Genomic DNA, 15,343 nt, shown 5'->3' with positions numbered 1-15,343 from the left:
AAAGGGAATGAAGTTCGTAAAGAGTGTATTGTCAACCACAGCCGATTTGAACCGGGAATAGAATTATTAAGAAATAAAATAGACTTTTTTGAATGAGAGTCTTAGAAAAGTGAACAAAATAATAAAGGGCCATCTTCCTGGAATGGGTGAGTCCTTCTTAGAACAGGTGAACTAGATGTCGTCTCGAGTTTTCCCAGCTCTCTAAATGGATTCACTGTGTTCTCAAGTCAAATCCAGACCTATTAATATAGTCATAGTAACTACTCTTGGGGGTCAAGTACTCTTTAAAATTATTTTTTAGAAGAAAGAGTGGCTTTTATATTTATTTAAGAAAATTTCAAATATCCAAACACTGCAATTTTGAAATAAAGGATAAAAAAAAGATTCCTGGTTTACTCAGCTCTGGAATGGTTAGCAGTGATACATGAATAAACCATTAAACCAAAAAAAAATTTTTTTTAATTGCCAAGAGAAGATGCTAGGAAGAAAATTTTGACCACGTTTAATTTTTCAGTTATACCACGGTATCAGCTGAATGAAAAACACAATAAATAAGTGGGAACTGTGTTATGATACCGTGAATTGAAAAAGAAGACCAATATGTTGAGAATTACAGTTTTTCACTTGAAAATTTCAGTCATATTTCTTTTTCTGCTGTGGCAAAAATATATATAGCGTAAAATTTGCCATTTTAACCATTTTTAAGTTTATAGTTCAGTGGTGTTAAGTAAATTCACATTGTTGTGCAACCATCATCACCACCCTTCTCCAGAACTTTTCATTTTCCCAAACTGAAATTATACCCATTCAACAATAACTCCCTATTCTTCCCTTCCCCCAGCCCCTGGCAACCACCATTCTACTTTTTGTCTCTATGAATTTGACTATTCTAGGTACCTCATATAAGTGCCAGCATACAGTATTTGTCTTTTTGTGAGTGGTTTATTTTCCTTAGCATAGTATCTTGAAGATTTATTCATGTTGTAGCTTACACCAGAATTTCCTTCCTTTTTAAGGCTGAATCATATTCCATTGTACACATGTACCATATCTTGGTTATCTGTTCATCTACCAATGGACATTTGGATTGCTTCCACCTTTTGGTTATAGTGAATAATGCTGCTATGAACATGAGTATACAAATATCTGTTCGAATCCCTATTTTTGATTATTTGGGGTGTATACCCAGAAGTGAATTTGGACCATCTTACAGAAAAATTATTCTGGCACTTGTTAAACTAGTAAGGAAGACTTTCTTCAGGACTATTGCAATAGGTGTCGAGACTATCATAAAAGGGGAGAGAGATTGGGCTCAACTCTCAAAACAGTAAGAACAGCAGGGGATTTATAGGCATTGAGCAAATTGAGGGGGTCAGTGGATGGAAAACTACTAAGAGGAGACATCAAGGGTAGGATTGCAACTGCACCCCTTCAACAATAACTCCCCATTCTCCCCTGACTCTAGGCCCTGGCAACCACCATTCTACTTTTTATTTCTATGAATTTTACAACTCTAGTAGTCACACCCACATCCTAATGGATGTGAAGTGATATCTCATTGTTGTTTTGACTTGCATTTCTCTGATGAAGCGTGATGTGGAGCATCTTTCATATGTTTCTTGACCATTTTGATGTCTTCTTTGGAGAAACGTCTACTCAAGTCTTTTGTCTATCTTTTTCTCTTGGCTTGTTGTTGTTGAGTTGTAGGAGTTCTTTATGTATTCTGGATCTTAATCCCATGTCAGATAAATGATTTGCAAATATTTTCCCAAATTCTGTAGGTAGCCTTTTTATTCTGTTGATAGTATTCTTTTTTGCACAGAAGTTTTTAATTTTGATGAAGTCCAAGTGATCTATTTTGTTGTTATTATTGTTCTTTGTGCTTTTGGCATCATACCAAAAAAATCATTGCCAAATCTAATGTCACCAATCTTTTCCCCTATGTTTTCTTCCTAAAGTTTTATAGTTTTAACTCATGTTTAGATCTTTGATTTGTTTTGAGTTAATTTTGTATATGATATGAGGTAAGGGCCCAACTTCATTCTTTTGCAGGTAGATATTTAGTTTTCACAACACTGTGTGCTGAAAGGACTGTCCTTTTCTCACTAAATGTCTTGGTATCCTTGTAGAAAATAATTTGACATATATGTGAGGGTTTGTTTCTGGTTCTCTATTTTGTCTATTGGTCTATGCATCTGTCTTTATGCCAGTACCACACTGTTTTGATTACTGTAACTTTGTAGTAAGTTTTGAAGTCAGAAAGTGTGAAACCTCCAATTTTGTTCTTCTTTTCCAAGATTGTTTTGGCTATTCAGGATCCCTTGAGATTTCATACGAATTTTAGGATGTATTTTTCTTTTTATGCAAAAAAAACCAAAACATCGGAATTTTGATCCAATTTTTATCCACACAGAATATCTTTCCACTTATTTATATTTAATTTAATTTCTTTCAGCAATGTTTTATAGTTTTCAGTGTGCATGTTTTTCATTTCCTTGGTTAAGTTTATTCTAAGTATTTTATTCTTTTTTGCTGCTATTATAAATGGAGTTGTTTTCTTAATTTTCTTTCAAATTGTTCATTGTTAATGTATAGAAACACAACTGATTTTTGTGTGTTGATTTTGTATCCTCAAACTTTCCTGAATTTTTTGATTAGATCTAACAGGTTTTTTGAAAGAATTGTTAAGGTTTCCTAAATATAAGATCATGTTGTCTGTGAATACAGATAATTTTATTTCTTCTTTTCCAATTTGGATGCCTCTTTATTTCTTTTTCTTGTACAATTTCTCTGACTAGGACTTTCAGTACCATGTTGAATAGAAATTGTAAAAATGGGAATCCTTGTCCTGTTCTTGATCTTAGAGGAGATGCTTTTGGTCTTCCACCATTGAGTAAGATGTTAACTATGGGTTTTTCACATATGACTTTTATTATGTTGAGGTAGTTTTTCCCTAGTCCTGGTTTGTTGATTATTTTTATCATGAAAGGGTGATGAATATTGTCAAATATGCATCAATTGAGATCTTGGTTTTTATCTCTTCACTCTGTTAATGAGATATATTACATTGATTGACTCAAGACTTTTTATTTTTTTAACTTTTTTATTTATTTTTTGAGGAAGATTAGCCCTGAGCTAACATCTGCTGCTGATCTTGCTCTTTTTGCTGAGGAAGACTGGCCCTGAGCTAACATCCAGGCCCATCTTCCTCTATGTTATATTTGGGACGCCTACCACAGCATGGTTTGACAAGCGGTATGGAGGTCAGCACCCGGGATCTGAACTGGCGAACCCTGGGCTGCCAAAGCGGAATGTGAGAACTTAACTGCTGTGCCACTGGGCTGGCCCTGACTCAAGGCTTTTTAGAGCAACCCAGGTCTCATACAGGAAAACACTATGTGCGGTATAGTTTTAGTATGAAATGCATCTTATTTTAAAATAATTAATCCATATGCACATAAACAGTTAATTGAAGTACTAAATTAACTAGAAAGTCCCATTTCTAAACTGCCTGAGAGATTACTATATTTTAAAACTGGTATCCTGGAATTCTGAATATTTGATTCTAAAGTTCATCTTACGTGTCGAATATTGCCGTGATGATAAAAACTTACCAGCTGATTGATTTTACTTTTTGCCATGGTACCATGTATTAGATGTAGAATATATTAAGCTCAAAACTGCATCAAAAACCAATACATGTGATTATGAATTATTTGTCAAGCCTGAACACCCATGCATGAGAAATTAAAGAGAAATTCATTAAAGTTACCTTTGCTTCCAACGTGTGCGATTTTTATTAGTAATTTTTCACACTAGTAATATAAAATTTATCTGAATGAAACATATTATAAGTATTTGAAGGGAAATGCTTGTGCTTTGTAGAAATTGAGACTGAATCAAAAGTTTATTACGGTGTAGAATACGCCACAGATCAGGTGTTGTCTATCTGAGGCAAAATTGTGTGATTTCTGCAACAGCAAATTGGATTTTCTAGGACTTAAGCAGGTGCTGTTAAATTAAAATTTATGTTTTATCATATCTAAGTTAGATATAGAAAAAAAGCTTTTTCAAGTTGAATCATTATGAGTAAATAAATTTGGTAGTACTTCATATTTTTAAGAAAAGAAAGCAATTTTTTGTGTTGTGGCATAAGAACACCCGCCCTTCCCCCTCCGTGAATTATCTTTTTTGAATGGCTACATTGATAAAATTCAACATATGATTTTCAATATTACATATCTTGATATTACAGCAGCAACAGCAACAATATTAATAACAGTAATCACAACTATCACACAATTGAAAGCCTGTCATAAGTCAGGCATTTGACATATATTTTTCTAGTCACCACAGCAAACTGCAAATGAGAAAAAAAAATGGAGGTTAAGAGAAAACAAGTGAGTTACCCTAAGTCACTCAGTTAGGACCATGCTGTATTTCCTCTCCTACATCCTTTGGCTTGGGAATCTCCTGTTTCTTCTTGAATCCAGCGTGTCTATGACCTGTGCATGATCAGACAAGCTCATTGGTTGCATTGTGTTTTCCCCACCAGTCTGTAAGCCCTTGAGGGCAGGGATATACTGTCATCGCTGTTACAGCAGCTGCTCATGTCAGAGAGTCTGTTTTACGTGTGCCAGTCCCATTTCCTGGGGAGATTTGTAACCCCCTAACTTCATATTGTCAGATAATGCTAATGGTTGTATCGTTACCAATCATAGCAACAAAAGTGATATTATAACAGGTAAAAATAACTAAGTATAGTAAGTATAGAAATGGGCATACTGAGAAAAAAACTTTCACTCATAAAAACATGATTTAAAAATCAAAAGTAGATTTAGATATTTTTTATTTTTTTATTAAATATGAAGAAGAAAGTGAACATCTTTGCCAATCCTTTTGTGACCAGATAAGAACATGCTTCCAGCTATCAGCTCTATACGATTATATATATGTGTGCGAATGTTTGGTTTTGGATGCATAATTTTATATGGATGATTTCGTCTTAATCATGCGGTGTGGTGTCTACTTTTTTACTCAACAATATGGCATAGACGTCTTCCACGCTTATAAATATTGAGTTACTACTATGCTTTTTAATAGATGCAAAGTATTCCTTATATAAAATGTTACACTGAAAAAAATAAGTAATTGCAAAATTTTCATTGTTATAAAGCTACAATTTGCATCTTTATGCATACATTTTAATTCCCTTGGCTGATTATCTCTTTAAGATAAATTCCAAGAAATTGGCCATCTGGGTCCAAGGATAGAAGCATAGTGCTGTAGTAAATAATTGTAAGCTGCTGTGTAGAAAAGCATTATTAACTGCTTTTATTCCTTTTCCAACATTTATACACAAATACTTGTTATATGTAATATATGAGTCCACTTCTATCTTTCTGTGATATATTATTGAATAATTATTGGGTTTCAATGAACAAAGTAGGGTTCTCCTAAGGCTTTGTGGTCCTTTTGTGCTGTTGCCACTCTGTTGTCTAGCCCAGGCACCAACCATAACTGCCTTTGTGAGCCACAACTGTCTGCGAAGGTCCTTGGTAAGAGTCACAGTAACTTAACTACATTCTGTAAATACTTGCTCAATTCAGACACCTCGGGCACTAACAGGATGGCAGGCCAATAAAATGATTCATAGACTCCATAGCTCCCGATCTTAGGCTTAGATAGCTAGATCGGAATACTTTCCAGAGGATGTCTGCATGACTGATGTCCTATGACATCTCTCCAAGATGATATCATTCCAAGGAGTCTAGCTAAGCATCAAAAGAGAACTATAAAGCTTGTGTTTTACTGCCTCTTTTTCCTATATCTGGTAGCCCCCAAATGGTTACTATGAAGTTAATCTTTCATTGTTCCCCGTGCTGCTTCTTAACAGTAAGGAGACGGTTGGATCTTGGCAGGGGCAAAGAAACATAGGCAACTGACATCTGCTGTACGTCATCTACATATGGTACCTCTTGTACAAAACCGTATTTCATTGTCAAAATGGGGAGCAAATTGGCTTTATTCTGTATGCATACATAGCAAAGAGATTTAAGCTGCTTATCTGAGAAGGAGCCAATGTAGGCGGCCTATATTTGAGTCTTCTTGGATACCTCCTACTCACTGTCAAGAACACTCCTGTGTGTGTATGTGGGAAGGTATTTATGTGTGTGGTGGCTGTGGGGTGGGCTTGGGTGTATGTGAGTATGATCAGATGGAGTGGTAATGTTAAACATTAATGTAAATATTCTGTACCAATACAGACACTTGTGTTTATAAAACTGTGGCTTTCATGACTGTTGTTTTGGCAAGACAAAAGGAGGAGCATTAAATAAAGGTTCTAGTTTTAGGGGAGGAGGTGGCAAGGCTTCCTAATAGCGCTTTTTCTACAAAATCTTTCTTCCTATTTTAAACTTTGAATGCAAGATGAATAATCCTTCTGGTATGATAGGAGTCCAGACTCATAGCAGAGCTGACTGCAGGACAGAGTCTGTTTATAAACATGCTAAACATCCCTACATGGCCAGCATTGGCCAAAAGATCAAACGCAATTTTTCGTACATGCCGACATAGCTGTTTTTAATTGGGTTCCCTGGAAACAGATTCTGAATGAAATTTCTACATAGAAGTTTTATTAAGGAGAATTATCAGAAGCTACATTTGCGAGGAAGTGAGGAAAGCAGGTTTGGGCAGGAGGGGAACGTGATCTACAATGCAGACGCAGTTGCAACCAAAGTCTGAGCGGATCCTCTCGGGAACGATGGGGCTAGAATGAGCCTTCACAGCTGTCCCAAACTGAGTCAAAGCAGCAGGGCCTTTGTTTCTCTGCATCTGCCAATCACTAGCTGCAGGCCACCCCTGGAAGAGAGGGAAGTCCTGAGCTAGGGGATTTCCTGAAACCAAGGGCAAAATTGTCTAGGGAGGATGCAGTTGAGAGCTATCAGCAAAAGATATTCCCAATGACTGTCGAGATGTGTGCATTGACCCTGAAGAGCAGACGTGGCTGAGACATCATGGTGTCCACTCCAACAGCCAAGAAAGGAAAAAGAGAGCAAGCAAGATCAGGTTTCATAGAATCAAGTATATCCTGAAGATTAAAGTGGTGTTTGTTGGGTCTACAATATGGAGTGTAAGGACATTCCAGGCAAAGGGAACAGCACAAGCTAAAGTATAGAGGCCAAGTAAAACTTGGGGTGTGTGAGGAATTCATTCATTCACACCCCGCATGTGTATTGAGTATCTCCTATCATCCAGACAAAATTGCAGGTGCACAGTGACTAAGAGGAAGGAGAGAGAATCAAAGCAGATAAAATACAAAATATAAGGAAGTAAATAGCAAAAGACGGCACTGGAAAGGCAGATAAGAGTCAGTAACAGATGGTACTGAATGACATGCAACGCACTCTGCATATCGGCTGGAAGTAATGAAATAATATGGTCATATTTATCTATTTGAAACCTGATTAGCCCCTCGGAGGGGGGCATGACTTGGGGAGAGACTGGAGCCAAGATCACTAGATGTGAGGTGTGGCAGACGATGTTAACTGTACTCCCAATATCTAGCCTACCCTCCTTTCTTACTAATTAAGCCTTCTTTTCTTTGCAATAACTGTATGGCAAGCCAAATATTTACTTTCTTATCTTCTCCGACGGTAATGAGACTTAAGCAGATGTCTGCTGGTGGTTTCTGGGAAACTATGGTTTCTTGAATGATAGACTGGTACAGAAGTGCCTGACATGGTCTTTCCTCTCTTCTTATTGTTTTGAATATGGATATGATGGCTAGAGATGTAGCAGCCATATAGCGACCAAAGGAAATGGCCCAAAGGATGGTAGAGATATCACCTGAACTGTCAAGAACTGCCGTGACAATGGAAGCAGCCACTTACCTTTAGAAATTTTGTTGTGTAAGAGTATAAACTCTATTTATTTAAGCCACTTTAATTTTGTTGTTGTTCTTTCTGGCTGCTGAATACAGTCTTAACTCGCAGAGAAAGCCATTACAATAGCCCAGGAAAGATTTAATGGGGACCGGATCTAGGTAATGGCAATTAGGAATAAAGACGCCAGGACAGTGAGAAACATGCAAGTGGCTGAATCCATAAGACCAAGCCACTAGCTGTGGGATATGAGAGAGACTGAGGATTCAGGAGTCGTTTTGAGGTTCTGGCTTAAGATTTTTCCAGGCTCACCTTCTACCATCTTATATTTTACTTTATTTCTTAACCACGCCAAGTTCTTTTAAGCTTCTCTACCTTTTCATATGCTCTTCTCTGCTTAGCATCTCTTCATTCCTTACTCCATCTGGAAAGCTCCTATTTATGCTTTAAAATTTATTTCAAATATCTCCTTCTCCATAAAGCTCCCTCCCTTAATCCTTAAGGCTATAGCATTGCTTTTCTATGGACAGAAGCTACTATTTTTTGAATGATTATGATGTGCCAGATATTGTGTTTTACAGATATTAAATAATTTTTATTCTTTTAACTAACCTCTGAGGTAGATACTGCTAAAAGACGTCATTTTACTGACAAGGACTACTGAGATAGAGAGAGATTTATCAACATGCTCAAATCCATGAAATACGAGACCTCGTATTTGAGTATTTAAACCCAGGAAAATGATTTCAGAGATCCTACTAAACTGCTTCCCACAGGAAAAAGAAAAAGAAAAATCTACAATGATCAGAATGACCTGACTTCAATTCCTCTACCACAGGGCAATGGTAGCGACTGTGACATCCTATCTGTAGTGGTTGAATGGTGGCCTCCAAAAAGATATGTCCACATCCCAGACACTGTGAAAGTGATCTTATTTGGAAAAAGGATCTTTGCAAATGTAATTAAGTTAAGGATCTGAAGACGAGATTATTCTGGATTATCTGAGTGAGCCCTAAATCCAATGACAAGTGTCCATATAAGAGACAGACAGAGGAGAGATAGGGAGGAGAGGAGAAGCCATGTGAAGGCTGAGGCAGAGATTGGAGTTAAGCAGCCACAAGCCAAGGAACACCAAGTAAAATTCCCCCTTACAGACTTTACAAGGAGCAGGGCCCTGCTAACACCTGAATTTCAGACTTCTGGCCTCCAGACTGTGTCAATAAATATCAGTTGTTGTAAGCCACCAGCTTTGTGGTAATTTGTTAAAGCATCCCTAGGGGGACCAGCCCAGTGGCATAGTGATTAAGTAAGTTTGTGCTCTCCACTTTGGTGACCCAGGATTCTCACTTTTGGATCCCAGGCACAGACCTAGCACCACTCGCCAAGCCATGCCATGGCAGCATCCCACATTAAACAGAGGAAGATTGGCACAGATGTTAGCTCAGTGACAATCTTCCTCAAGCAAAAAGAGGAAGATTGGCAACAGATGTTCACTCAGGGCCAATCTTCCTCACACTCACACACACAAAAGCATCCCTAGGAAACTAATACACCATCCCTGGGGCCCTTAGTGCATGGGTGGAACTCAACTCAATTTAGAGGGGTAGCCCCATGTATCTTGAATGGTCATGTCTTGTATTATGAAGTCACATCAGGAGTAAGGATGGCTATTGTTAGCAGTAGAAGCTTCAGGTTCCAGCTGAAGAACTCTCCAGTAGAAGGTGCCATAATCAGAGGCTTAGGGCACAGATGCTAGAGTTATACCACTTGGGTTCAAACCTTTTTTCCCACCACTTACACATTGTTAGCCTGAGCAAATTTTGTAACTTCTTTAAGTAAATTCTTGCCTCAGAATTCATCATATGTCAAACAGAGAAAAAAATAGCAGCTCCTTCAGAGGTTGGCTCTGAGAAATAACTGAAATAATACATAAAATACTTTAAAATGCCTATTTCTTTCTTTCTTTTTTTTTTTTTTGAGGAAGATTAGCCCTGAGCTAACATCTGCTGCCAATTCTCCTCTTTTTTCTGAGGAAGACTGGCCCTGAGCTAACATCCGTGCCCATCTTCCTCTACTTTATATGTGGGACGCCTACCACAGCATGGCTTGCCAAGCGGTGCTGTGTCCACACCCGGGATCCAAACCAGCAAACCCAGGGCCACTGAAGTGGAATGTGCTTACTTAACCGCTGCGCCACCGGGGCCGGCCCCATAAAATGCCTATTTCTTATAAACACATAATAAACCTTAGCTGTCACAATTATTATTTTAGAATGGATTTCCCCCCCAATCAGTGGGAATGCACCACAATTCTCATTATCCTCTCCTAGCAAATTTTTCAAATGACACATTATCAAGCCATTATTATCAATTATCTATAATATGAGTACTTGCACAAGGAATTTGATATGGCTACATAATGTCTGTACATTAATCCTGTGTGATGTTAGTGATAGCAGAGAAGGTGATACTTCGTGGAACAACTTTAGGAGTAAATTTTTTTTCATTAGCTAAGTAAGACATGATTAAATGCCAATTAGCATAACTTCTGCCCGTGGGTCAGAAAATTCCTATGGTTTACAGCTGTTGTCAGATTTTTGGCCATATGACTTTTAAAACTTAGGTATTTGGAAATCTATGATATTTTGTGAATATGACACTGTAACTCAGGGCCTGAGGGCTACCCTTGAGGGAATATATTAGGTTTAGCATTCGCTGTGGAACTTGCTTTCTTCCCTATGTGATAAAGTACTGGCTACCAGTGATCGTTCTTGGACATTCTCATTAAAAGCTGACTTTGAAATCTCAAATATTTACAGAGCCAAAAACTCCAAATTAAAAAACAAATCTATTATGCAATAGGTTGCCGACCTTGACAGGAAGATAGCCCCAAACCACACATTATTTACCCAGTAACAGGTAGAAAAACTGGTGTTTATCCAACTTGGGCAAAACTGCCTTGATGAGAATGGGATTATTGTCTCAAACTAAAGCTATGACTATCATACTCAGAAGTTAACTGCTCTAGCTGTGGAAATACAAATCTGTTCTGTTGGTCAAGACTCCAGAGGAATCTTCCAAACCCACCTAAAAAAGAGAACCTAAGTTTCCGGGATTTTTAAATTTCCTCCAGCCCCTGCACTTGCTTGTTCAGTGTCATGCACATTTTCCTGGTTTCCTGAAACTCACAGCAAAGCAATGCCTCTCTACTGTGATTTTTCCCTCCCTGCTCCTTGCTTCTTTGCCGCTTCTGGTTCGACCCTACCTCTGCTGGTCACCAGCAATTGAAAAATGTTTAGTTTTCCCCTTCTCCCTCTTCCGTCCTGCTTTTTTTCCAAGATCAATTTCCATCCTACCCTCTTCTCTAAAACTCCTTGCACCGGATGTGGTTCCTCTCCTTCCACTCACGCTGGAATTTCCCAGCTTCCTGGGGCCCGATTCTGGCTGCAGAGGCCTCTCCATCCCCCGCTCCAGTTCTCAAATGCCTAATTCAGCTCCAAACTTCTCCCCACACAGGTCCAAGGTCGACTCCTCACTCTCTCTTCCCAGAATGTCTCTCCCAGCCTTTCCCCAGGCCTGCTGCTGCTGTGATCAGGCTGTTCCTGTTTCCTAGGAGACTCTCAGTGTCCCTAAAACCTTCTCTGTCATTAGATCCCTCTGCCAGATTCCTCCCACTGACTGGCAAGATTTCTGGGCTCGGGAGAGCCTTCCAAGCTTCATTATAATTGGCAGAATGTATTTGTTGATCTCCCGAGATGGTTGTTTTTCCCCAAAAAAGGTCCTCAACCCGGAATGCCCCCCGTCACATTGGGGAGCTTTTTAAAATGCATCTACCCCTAGAGATTTGGATTTAATTGGTCCATGTAGGACGTGGACATTGCTACAAGGACATTACAACAGCTCCCAAAGGAGGTCTAATGTTCATTTCTAGGTTTGAGAGTCAGTACAAAAACCTTCAACTCACATACGCCCTTCTCACCTGGCTCTTCTCTAAAGGGGTGAGAGTTCTTGAATGTCTGATGGCGGGTGCAGCAGCCCATGCTTAGGAAGCCTTACACCCGCTGTCTTCAGCCCTAGTTTACCCCCAAACAACAGGAACAGAATGCGCCTTCAGAGCTTTCCAAGAAATTTGCTGGAAAAGTCAGCAGTGCATCTGAGCTTGGAAAGCTGCCAAAGAGAATTTTATAAAAGAAACTAGCAGGGCCCAGGCTGAAAAAGAACCCAGGTGATCGATCACACAACAGTTACTTACATTTGTTGATGAACTAATTGCTCTGGCTACTCCGGCAAAATCAAGTTCTTGGGCAGTTAACCTCCTGTACATGCCACTCAGGCTTCTGCCCCGTTTTCCACTCTTCCTTTGACTACTGAAGGCTGGAGCTGGCCTTCGAAGTCTCCTAGTCTGACGTGATCATTTTACAGATGAGGAAACTGAGGCCAAGAGAGGCTGTAATTTAACAGAAGTCTCACAGCTAAATAGGGGAAGAAGGAGGCAGGAAACTCACTTATCTTTCTGAGGGTACAGTGTTCTTCCAGACACATCCACTTCTCACCTATTTGGAAGTCTAGATTGGAAATGCTCTGATAATCACCGATGCATAAATTGGTGGTTTGATGAATGCCCAAGAGAAATTGAGTTTTGTAAAAAAGCAAATGCTGGAGATAAATAATTGATGATTCATTATGAAACTCAGAAAACATGGGAAATATATGGGAAAAAAATGACTTTTTCTCTCCAAGCCCCTCCATAACAGGATGATACGTTACCTCACAGAGGTATGAGTTTTGAAAGACGGTGAAGATTCAGTGCTTAGTTCTGGGTCTGGCACGTGGTAAGAATGCAACAAATGGTCACAGTTATTGCTAATGGGAGAGGTTTTGCAAAGTCAGCATGCTGCAAAGCAGACAATGAAGTCCCACTGTTTCCTTTCTGAACTAAGAGAAAATGAAGTTTTACTAATTGTAGCTGTCGCATTGATTAGGGACTCAGTTTTTCTTTTTAGGTTAAATGCATATTTGAGTTATTTTTTCTTTCATCTGAAGAAGTTGATCTCTCACTTTTAACTCCAAAGTTCACTACTTAGAAAACAGTGCCAACCAAGTTGTGGCAGACAGCCACATTTTATCTGTGAACTTGGAAAGGTGAAACAGACAGATAAGACAGGTGACAAGGGTTTGCTTGCATATTGAGCGTGGGAGCTATTTATGCTGAGTACCAGCTTTCAGATAAACTCTTTTTTGAGCCTTGGTACTTTTTTAAGTAGAACATAAGTGTAATGGTTTTGATCACCCTATCACCCTCTTCTGAACTGGAAGATAAATTCATTGCTGTTTGCAAGAATGCTGCTCAGTTTAATAAGATGCATTTTTTTAAAAAAATATCTAGAAGAAATCAAGCGTTAGTGTCCTCAAAAATCAAAGAGAACTGGACATTTACAGTGGCCAGTGAGTATACTGCCCACCAACGCTGTCTCAGTAAATAATTTGAGAAGTGTAAAACAGTTTAGTTGTATATTCTTTTAAAAGAGAGAAAGTTCTGTATTTCCTCTGTAATCACTATACAATGCAACAGCTAACAAAATGAAACTTTTTTTGGTAAGGACCCTCTTGGTTGCAAGTAACAGAAAGAAATTCTTGCTAGTTAAGCAGGAAAGAATTCAACCCAAGGTCAAGATCTCATGAAGGTACTAGAAGAGTGAATGAGGCCTCTCTCTGTCTTATATTTCTTTTCGTTTCTACTTCATTTACTTCTCAGATCTGCTTTCGCAGTTTCTCAGATGCTCCCAGTGGGTAAAAAGTTCCTAAATCATATCTTCAGACTTAGATTTTATAGATCTAGCTGCCCAAAGAGAGGATGATCTTTCACAGTCCCAATTCCAAATTCCTAGGGTCACTGGCTCATCCTTGGCCCAATCACCCATGTCCACATGGGGCCGGTGACCGGGCAGAAAGATAGCTTCTGAAAGTCACCCTTAAATAGAAGCTAAGGACAGACTAGACAGAGCCAATTGGATTTCCACTAAACGCCTTGTAATTCACCAAGGACTTTTAATAATGACTTAATTTGATCCTCAAACAATGACAGACCTCTCTGTGCTCACGTCTCTATAGCACTTTTCACTTTGTAATCTTATTTTTGTTTATCTAGTTTCCTCATTAGCTTGTGAAATTTTATTGTGTGTTTTTAGTGCCTGACGTGGGGGAGAGGTCAATAAATATTTGTTGAAAGAACATGTGACTAATTCTGTCAGGTAGGGTACTTAGATGAGAAAACTGGGGTGCACATAGATTAAGTGACAAATCGAGGATCCCCAGGTAGTAAGTATGAAATCCTCTCCTGTAGCCTCAATGCCTTTCTCAACCACCAGGCTGCTTTCTACATCCGGTTGTCCTCTTCTCCTATCACATCAATGACTGACATGAAAGGATTTGGTCTGGTGGTTAGAATAAACGAACTGTGAAAATAATAGAACTGGCATAAAGGTACACAGCACTTTACAAGAATCTGATTTTGCCTCTTGGTGCATTGGTTAAGAAAGCTTTCAACTAACTACAAAGTGTCTGTCCTTTGCTTCTAAACATTTAAAAGGAGAAACGTTACTTAGTCTATGCTTAGAATGGCAAAAATAAGGTTTACATTGTTCTGTTTTAGGTGTTTTATTCCTGAAAATGATATTCGACATGGCAGTCACTCCTGGAGAGGTGACCACTTCCCCCGTAACTGTGGCGAAGGTTTTGTTTTCGTGAGAGCAGTAAGGAGCAAGGGTGGAAAGCGGGCATCTCCTCCTGGCCCGTGGTCCTTCCCCATCATGGGAAACCCTCTCCAGGTTGGAGCCCATCCTTGCCTGACAGTTATGGAGATGAGGAGGAAATACAGAGATGTCTTTCTCATCGACTTGGCATGGTGCCTGTCGTGGTGTTGGAATTTCCCTAGTGTGTGGATAAGGCACATACTCGAGTTATGAATTTGTAATTGGCTGATAAATGATGACCAACGTGTAGGTGAATCCCTTGTAAAATTGAACCAGTGATTTTATTTCTTTCATTTTACATCTGAGACTATGAGCTCTCAGACTTAAAGTATCAGCCATTGAAATGTTTGTGGCCCAATTTGAGGGTTCACAGAAGAGTTCATTTCCCCCTTAAAGTATGTGCATACTAGAAAGAATCCTACAAATTGGGAGCCAGTTTGCTGAGATGGGAGCATCAGGGGAAAAATAAAACATGAAAAGGTTCATAACTGAGCAAGTGAAGAGAGGTGTGAGGGGTTACTTCCCCTCCAATGAAAAGGAAGAGGCAGGACACAGTGTGTTTCAAGGCACCAGATGGGAATGCTAGATCAGGTAGAATAAGTAAAAGAATTTGGGAAGTTCATAAACTTTTCTTCCAACTCCCCAACCTACTCCACCCCTGTCTCTTTTGACATGGTGATTACCATAAAATCTTCACAATAGGGTTGGA

General features: G+C 39.0%; 1 long non-coding RNA gene across 2 annotated transcripts in view; it reads right to left on the bottom strand.

The window, feature by feature from the left end:
* The window catches only part of LOC139078550 (uncharacterized), a 59,899-nt gene extending 47,536 nt beyond the window's left edge, over positions 1-12,363 (bottom strand). For both annotated transcript variants that reach the window (XR_011531562.1, XR_011531563.1), the window contains exon 1: positions 12,135-12,363. This is a non-coding gene — a long non-coding RNA (uncharacterized lncRNA). The remainder of the gene's footprint in view (positions 1-12,134) is intronic.
* Positions 12,364-15,343: the final 2,980 nt, after the last annotated feature.

The sequence above is a fragment of the Equus przewalskii genome, chromosome 22, assembly GCF_037783145.1.
Source record: "Equus przewalskii isolate Varuska chromosome 22, EquPr2, whole genome shotgun sequence".
NCBI lineage: Eukaryota > Metazoa > Chordata > Mammalia > Perissodactyla > Equidae > Equus > Equus przewalskii.
The sequence above is the reverse complement of the archived record's forward strand: the minus strand, read 5'-3'. Positions and strand labels throughout refer to the sequence as shown.